Below are 8,645 nucleotides of genomic sequence, written 5' to 3'. Positions count from 1 at the left end.
CCTTGCCACCCCGGCTGCCACCCCAGTTCTGAACGATCTAATTCAAAAACATGTATATGAAAGGTTGTGGCCGGCCGTAAAGAGCGAAAGTCCAGGAAAGACCAATACCGAGTGAAACTCCGATGTCCGAGTGCTTTGAATGCACCATGTAGTCGTCATGTCCTGTACAGTCGATGCTGCTACAGATACGAGGCGACACGACCCTCCTGAGGGGGCTGATCTTAGACCTCACTCATGTGGATGACAGCTGGACTTCGGTGTGGCAGTAAGACACTAGTTAGACTGGGTTAGACTACATGCTAATATAACTGTTCACAATGTATTAAACGCTAATAGTGTCTAAATTCACATAAAGTGTTTGCTTGCGAGACGAGCCGCGGTTTCCAGTGAGCCTGGGCCTTGCTAATTTTTACTTCTGTAGCTAGCTAATGTTAGAGAACAGCCACAGAAGGATGGTGGGGGATCGTCTGTGGAAGTTTTTCTTTTCTTTTTGATAATTACAACCTGTGGTTATGACAACAGACTGTAAGTCAAAAGAGATCACACATTCACTAAGACTTTACATGACATTAAAGTGTAACCAAACCCCCAGTCACAGCAGGTTTTCATGCACTGTTTGAAAACTACATCTTGCTTGTTTAATGCTGTTTACGAGACATCTGTAGAACGTGCCATAATACTCCCTGCAATCTCAGCCATATGTTCTTCCTATGTCCAGAGTTGCATGGCTATTGGAATGGATACTTCAAAACTTTGTCCACAGTGCTTGGTTTAAATGTGCAACCATGCTCTCACGTTGTCATCTTAGGTGTCCCTACTGAAACAGTTGTAAATGCTAAGCAGAAACAAATAATTGCATTTACATATCTTATAACTCGACATACAATACTGTTAGATTGGAACTCTCCTAAGAGTCTGTCCTTTTCCCAGTGGCTTAGGGAGGTCATGTTTTTTCTTAAATTGGAGAAAAAGTACACTCTCTGGGGCTCCAGGGGGGAATTTTTTTATACATGGCAACCCTTTATATCCCATTTTAATGCCATGCACCGCTTACCTTCCGACTAATCAGAACACTGCCAGAGTAGATAGTTTAGGTTTCATCCGATGCTTAATGGCATCTACCCCTTCACAGTGAGGCACAGAGTGCGTGTGTCTGTTCGGGTTTTAGGTTTAGGTGGGCGCTTCCAGGGCTCATAATGTACCATCTTTAGGCCTGACATTATATGGTACTTGTTTGTTTTGAAATACAATTTGTCACTACAGTCAAATATGTATTTAAAGTAATGTCTATTTCAAACTATTGAATGTGCATTGATGTTTTTTTTTCTTCTTTTTCCTACTACTGTACCAATATATTTTTTGCTATATTTGTACAAAAATATTACCCAATATTGTTTTGTGTATGCCTGGATGTCATACCCCACTGTTCTAAATAAAAGCTAAAAAAAACAAAAGATCTTTGAAATTTGTAATTAATTTTGGTCATTGACTTCGTTTCAGGTGACCTAATAAAAACTGGCTGAAAGTTGTAAAAAATTATGGTTGCATTAACATACACCTCATACTCAGCTATGCATTTATTGTGATTAACTTATAAAGTTCAGCAGCCTATATCATTGTATCACACATTCTCTTTTTAAAAAACTGCTTATCAGTTAATTTTAAAACATTTGAATTGCCAGTAAGTTTTGAATGATGTACTAAACGCTGAATGAAAAAGGTTCTGCAATGTTGTGGAAAAAGAGATGTTTAGTTCTGTTTAAAATGAATACCAGTAAATCTAGTCAATCATTAATATTATATAAACATGGTAATATATTTTCTTACATCACACATTCTGATGATCTCTGAAGTATCCTCCAAGAAGAAACTTGGAAGACCAAGAAGGGCAGCTGTCCTCCTGTTCTGATTTGTGTCCTCCATAAATTTGGACAAAAGTGAGTTCATGCAATATTTAAACTAGAGTTCTTGCGGAAGTTTACGTTGACAAATTCACACTATACATACCTCTTTATCAAGGTACTGCATTAACACTTTGAAGGGTCAACCTCCTGCTTGATGAAAAGGCTGCTTTATACAGCTGTAAGAGACTCGGCACCCAAGCATCAAGACCCTCCAGGAAGGACAGCAGATCTATGGTGACTATTCTCAGCTCTTATCTGAAACAAGCAGTAGTGTAGCCAGTACAGATCAAATGATGATATCTGAAGATTACATGCTATCTGATAACACTGGATGTCTAAGTTAGCACTAGCTAACTGTCTCTCATTGAACAATGCAGGCAGAGACGGATGGCTCGTCACCACCTACTTCTTTTCTTCGCTGAGAGAATGTTGCAGTCATCAGTTCATCCAGGAGCTGCAAGTGTGGCTCACACTTCTGCACCTCTAGAAGCATGGTCGTCCGATTCTCCTCCGATGTAAATGTGCTTTGATCTGCAGGTGGATCTGGCAAGTAGCGGACCTCTCCCTTCGCTGCCTTTTTTAACACCCTGCTGCTTGTTTGTCCCCTCCTTCTCTTATTAACAAGAACTTCAGGACATCCAGCAACCATCAATCGCTGACGGTAATTGCCCATCTTGAATTTCAAACTGCACACCCAGCCATACCATCCCTTCTCAGACCCTGGCTCTCTGAGACAAGGGTGCTTTGCTACAAGAGCTGTAGCTACACTCTCATAGTGTTCCTTACTCAGATAGGCAGTGATGTTGGACATCATATCGGCCAGTATGTCCAGTATTTCACTCTTGACTCCCTTGGACACGACCATCACTGTTCCTTCCTTGGCATAGGCATCATTAGTCTCGGTCAACTGAAGTTATACATCGTGGGAGAAATCAGGGATAATAAATGGATCAGGCCAGGGGCAGCCCGGGTGCAGAACCGGGAGGAGAACGTGGAGGAGAACGACAGCAGGGGCCACCTGGGTGCAGAACTTGGAAGAGAACCTGGAGGAGAACGACAAGAGGAGCAACCTGGGCGCAGAACGTGGAGGAGAACGACAGGAGGGGCAACCTGGGCACAGAACTTGGAAGAGAACCTGGAGGAGAACGACAGGAGGGGCCACCTGTGCGCAGAACCTGGAGGAGAACCTGGAGGAGAACAACAGGAGGAGCGACCTGGGCACAGAACCTGGAGGAGAACGAAAGGAGGGGCCACACGTGCGCAGAACTTGGAGGAGAAGGACTGCCGTTCCTGGGGTAAAATCTGAAAATTGTTGAAATCTGCCTCGCTTCATAAACAGAGCAGTATCATGTGACTCTGAGCATCAGTTTACACCTGTTACCTGTAATCTGCCCGTTGTAACAGTTGTCTGGTCAAGGTGAAGCTTCCAGGAGGGATTTAGAAGTTCAGTCTGTTCAGAGCTGGATTTCCTCACATCAGTGGGCTGGGAGGGTGAGGAGAGGTGGAGGTTTTCAAATGTCGGGTCCAGAGAGATTAACAGACTCCCGCCAACATCCTCCAGTCTCGCATTCTGGAGTCATTCTTTTCTCTCTGCAGAGGAAGTTTTAACATTGGAGGAGAGAGGAAAGTCTGAGTTAGAGCTCCAAATGCTAAAATACGCTCTGAAAAGTCACCAAAAGTTTGAGTTTATGTTAAAATATGAACAGAAAAGTCACCAAAAGTCTAAGTTTATGTTAAAGCATGAACAGAAAAGTCATCAAAAGTCTGAGTTTATGTTGAAATACAAACAGAAAATTCATCAAAAGTCTGATTTTATGTTAAAATGCAAACAGAAAAGTCACCAAAAGTCTCAGTGTATGTTAAAATACAAACAGAACAGGCATCAAAAGTCTGAGTTCATATTAAAATACGCTCTGAAAAGTCACCAAAAGTCTCTCTGTTCATGGATTCAACACTGAATCTAACATTAGATTTGAAGCCAGCTTAAATCAGACACCAATACTTCAAATTAAATTTGTGGGGGTTCTTTGTTTCCCAAGTTATTGACATATAATAGAATTTATACAATGAAATGTGTTTTACAAAAACATATGGCGCAACACATTAGTGGAAATATAAGAAACAGCACCAGAAATAGTACTAAAAACAGAAACATACGGCTGTGGCACCTAGTGGGCAAATAAAACCCACAGTTACCACACTGCCCTCTATAAGCCTCTGTTCTAAACACATACTGCAGTAACACAAAAGCAGTTAGAAATATCTCATCATTAACCAACACAAAAACACAATGCATATAATAATACATTCATATTTCATGGAACTAAGAACATAAGATGTTACACTAGAAGTCTCATACCTCACACACGGACCATTAGCACCTGCAGCACACGTGCAGTGTTTTCATTCTCTAACTGTCGGTACTCCTCAGCACAGTACACGGACATAAAGTGGATTTTTAATGCAAATAACAATTTACCACCCTGTCACTATATTTCATAATTCAGTCTTTCATAACACGGTATTATTTACGTTTTCTTACTGTCCCCATCCGCGACCATCTCTGTTACAACTGCTGGTATCTTGCCCTTTGACCTCAAAACTACTGCGAATACAACAATAACAATACGCCCCCTGCTGTCCAAAACGAAATTTAGCAGAAGAGTCACAAACGGGGATTTCAGTGGTTTTCAGGATATTTACTTGCCTCTGTTTACCACCTGGTTACACCCGTATTAAAATTCAGGCCCAAAAGCAGGAACTTTATGCATTTGGACACATTATGAGTCAAGACTGAAGTTTTCAGTGATTTTGTGCAGAACTTTCATTAGTTTTGGGCAAATTCCAAGTCATTTTGGTTGAATTTTAAGCTTTTAAGTCATTTCAGACAATTTCAACTCAACTTTTATCATTTTGAACAGGTCATGATACATTTTGGTTATGAGACAAATATTTTAACTTGTTTTGGACAAATTTTGAGCTTTTAAGTCATTTCAGACAATTTCAAGTCAGTTTTTTAATCTTGTTTTGAGGCATTTTACACAATATTTTAACTTGACTTAGACAAATTTGGGTTTGTGACTTTAGGATTTATGCTGCTACAGTCATATCAGAAGCAAACACCCAATGCTTGTAGGTCGGATTTTTTCAGCTCCACCATAGATTAAGCCAATGTTTTTAATTTAGAGCTCTTTTAATTTTTAGAAAGGTTTGACACCACTTAAGCGGCTTCATTACATGAGGACTGAATGCAAACTTCACAAACTTATCAAGACCTTAATTTCTAGGGCATCAAGGTTACAATTACTATTTCTAGATAAACTTTGCCCAATCCCTCAGGGGACATTTGAAACCCTGGGGCCTGGACCCTTCCATCCACAAAGTGTATTTGATCCTACCATATCTGGATGTTAAGAAGATCTTTGAAATTTGTAATTAATTTTGGTCCTTGACTTCGTTTCAGGGGCTGCACAGTGGCGTAGTGGTTAGCACTTTCGCCTTGCAGCTAGAAGATCCCTGGTTCACGTCCCAGCTTTCCCGGGATCTTTCTGCATGGAGTTTGCATGTTCTCCCTGTGCATGCGTGGGTTTTCTCCGGGTACTCTGGCTTCCTCCCACAGTCCAAAAATATGCTGAGGTTAATTGATCATTCTAAATTGCCCGTAGGTGTGAATGTGAGAGTGATTGTTTGTCTCTGTATGTAGCCCTGTGACAGACTGGTGACCTGTCTAGGGTGTCCCCTGCCTTCACCTGAGTCAGCTGGGATAGACTCCAGCCCCCCCATGACCCTAGTGAGGATTAAGTGGTGTATAGATAATGGATGGATGGATGGATGGACTTCGTTTCAGGTGACCTAATAAAAACTGGCTGAAAGTGGTAAAAAATTGTGGTTGCATTGAAATACACCTCATAGTCAGCTATGCATTTATTGTGATTAACTTATAAAGTTCAGCAGTCTATATCATTGTATCACACATTCTCTTTTTGAAACTGCCTATCAGTTAATTTTAAAATATTTGAATTGCCAGTAAGTATTGAATGATGTACTAAACATTGAATGAAAAAGGTTCTGCAATGTTGTGGAAAAAAGGGATGTTTAGTTCTGTATAAAATGAATACCAGTAAATCTAGTCAATCATTAATATTATATAAACATGTTAATATATTTTCTTACATCACACATCCTGATGATCTCTGAAGTATCCTCCGAGAAGAATGTGGAAGACCAAGAAGGGCAGCTGTCCTCTTATTCTGATGTGTCCTACATAAAGTTAGACAAACGTGAGCTCATGCAATTTTAGAGTTCTTACGGAAGTTCACACTGACAAATTCACACTATACATACCTCTTTATCAAGGTACTGCATAATACTTTGAAGGGTCAACCTCCTGCTTGATGAAATGGCTGCTTTATACAACTGCAAGAGAAAACAATAAAATAAAATGAGCTGCATGCTTTGAAAAGGATAATGCGAATCAATTTTTAACCTGTCTGCATCATCTTATATCGCGTGAGTAAGAGTGTGAGAAAGAGATATTTTGCGTCCTTCTACATGAAACTGCATTTATGTTATTAAGTATTTCTACAAAGAACCAAAAAATCTAGTACAACATTTGAAAAAAAGACACAGGGATTGGATTATATTTGATATTATTAGATAAGTCATATAGAAAATAAATTCCTGTATTTCAATCAATAAAAATAAAATGAATTTCCCCAAATTTCCCTTTTACAAGCTTCCAAATTTTAACATGACAGTGAAAATAATCTATTTGGGACACATTTGAGGGTGTCACCATGAGCTTAATGAAGCTGTCATTGGGAATTCTATTAATATTATTTTCTGACCTTTTATGGAATAATCAATTTAATGACCACCAGATTAACAGTAGACTGTAGGGTAAGTAGTAAAAGTAGAGAAAGATAAACTAGACAAGCCACACAGTTCAGACAGTGCTGCACCCTGACAGAGATCTTCATCCCCAGAGCAGCTGCGGTAGAGGAGCTCTGTTGTGATAGAGCGAGCAAGAGGATGAATACAGAGTGAGAGAGCGATGGTAGATAAACAGCGTGAATGCAAGAAATTCACAGTATTTCAGCTCGTTTCATTACTATACGCCGTACAAACACAAATGCCTCCCCTCAAACACTCGGACCATCGACAAATACGTTGACTATATGCAGTAAATATAAGCGTCCAAGTCTTTAGACTTCATTTACTTGTTATTTCACAAGTTAAAACTTACCGTGCAGATGGACAAATAGACAAATAGCGGCCCCTTTGATCCGGGGAGGGGAGGGGAGGGGAGGGGAGGGGAGGGGAGGGGGGCTCAGTTTCGCGGGCATACCGGCACAACTTTAACTGTGTGCAAACTAGCTAGCTAACAAAAGGGTAACGTTAGCCAGAAGGTGCTTGCAGGCAAATGTTGAGTTTAAAAGATTTTTTTATTGCTCCTGTCACGTCGGAAGCATTTGTAACCTAAATGAACGCCCCCCAACTAAAATATGTCCCCCATGGACAACAGTGGTGTAATTTACTAATGCGCCATTCCAAACTTTGATTAACGTGATGGATTAGCACAGAGAAAAACACGGTAATGTAGTCATATTCACAAAGCTCTGTCAATGTGCTGATTTTATTCCATTTTATCACAGAAGAAACTGACATTTTTATTAAATTTGATCGACAAAAAGAACTTTTAAAAGATAACCTACCTCCGCCGTGTCCGTTCTCCCAGCAGAATGACGTATCCCTCCGCCCTGGTCAGTTGCACTCTGCTACGTCACTGCGTCAGATTGCAGCTAGCTGGAAAAGGGTGTCCCTCCGCAGCTGGAAGTAGTCCACTGCTGTTTTCTATATTGTTTCGTCAATAATTAAGTTGTGGTTGAAATACTATGGTTTGTCCAATTTAGAGAACTGGTGAGCACGATAATTCTTAGATATCACAGCTTTACAGTTTTATTTTTGATTAATCCCAAAATTATGGTATTTCCTCAGCAGGACCCTCCCTCTCCCCATCACCCTGTTTTTTATTCCAAGGTATAACTTAAAGAAGTAAGTTAAATCAACACTGAAGGTCCTGATAAAACTGACAAATAGTCAAGACAACTAATTACTTTAAGTTTACCTTTCTAAAACTTATAAACTTGAGTTCAATATTCAAAATTTACAATGACAATTTGAGTTAAACAAACAAGTTCACATAACTTAATGGAGCTCTCGTGTTTTACAGTAGGAGAAAAACAAAAAAGGGAGAGAGAAAGGAGAAAAAGAAAATAAATTAGATTAATAGAAATAAAAAAGAAAAAGAGAGGCTATAAAGGGAAAAAGAACAAGAAAAGAAAATAAATAAAATAAATAATTATAATAATCATTAATTTATTATAGAATAAATTGCTGTATTTTGTAAGAGTAATATAATTATTTTTATTTTGCAGATTCTATCATTAAAAGTGCAGAAATAGAGTGAATGTTTATAGTAAAATAACATAAAATCACTTATTTTAATAAATCCAGAATGACAGAAAACATTAGTTGTCTATTTATTTACATGTATTAATATAAATCTGCTCCTCTGAGTGTCCTCATTAGTGTAATATTATTGAATAAAAGGCTCTAATCTGTGCATGAAGCAGGTTGTTCTCCGTTAATTCACGCTAATCCCTGCTGGGGCGGGGCCTGTGGCTGCGGGAGGCGGGGCTAGAGGTCGCCTAGCAGCGGCGGGCTGAGTGACAGCTGAGC

Source organism: Amphiprion ocellaris, chromosome 23, assembly GCF_022539595.1.
Source record: "Amphiprion ocellaris isolate individual 3 ecotype Okinawa chromosome 23, ASM2253959v1, whole genome shotgun sequence".
Taxonomy (NCBI): Eukaryota; Metazoa; Chordata; class Actinopteri; family Pomacentridae; genus Amphiprion; species Amphiprion ocellaris.
The sequence above is the reverse complement of the archived record's forward strand: the minus strand, read 5'-3'. Positions refer to the sequence as shown.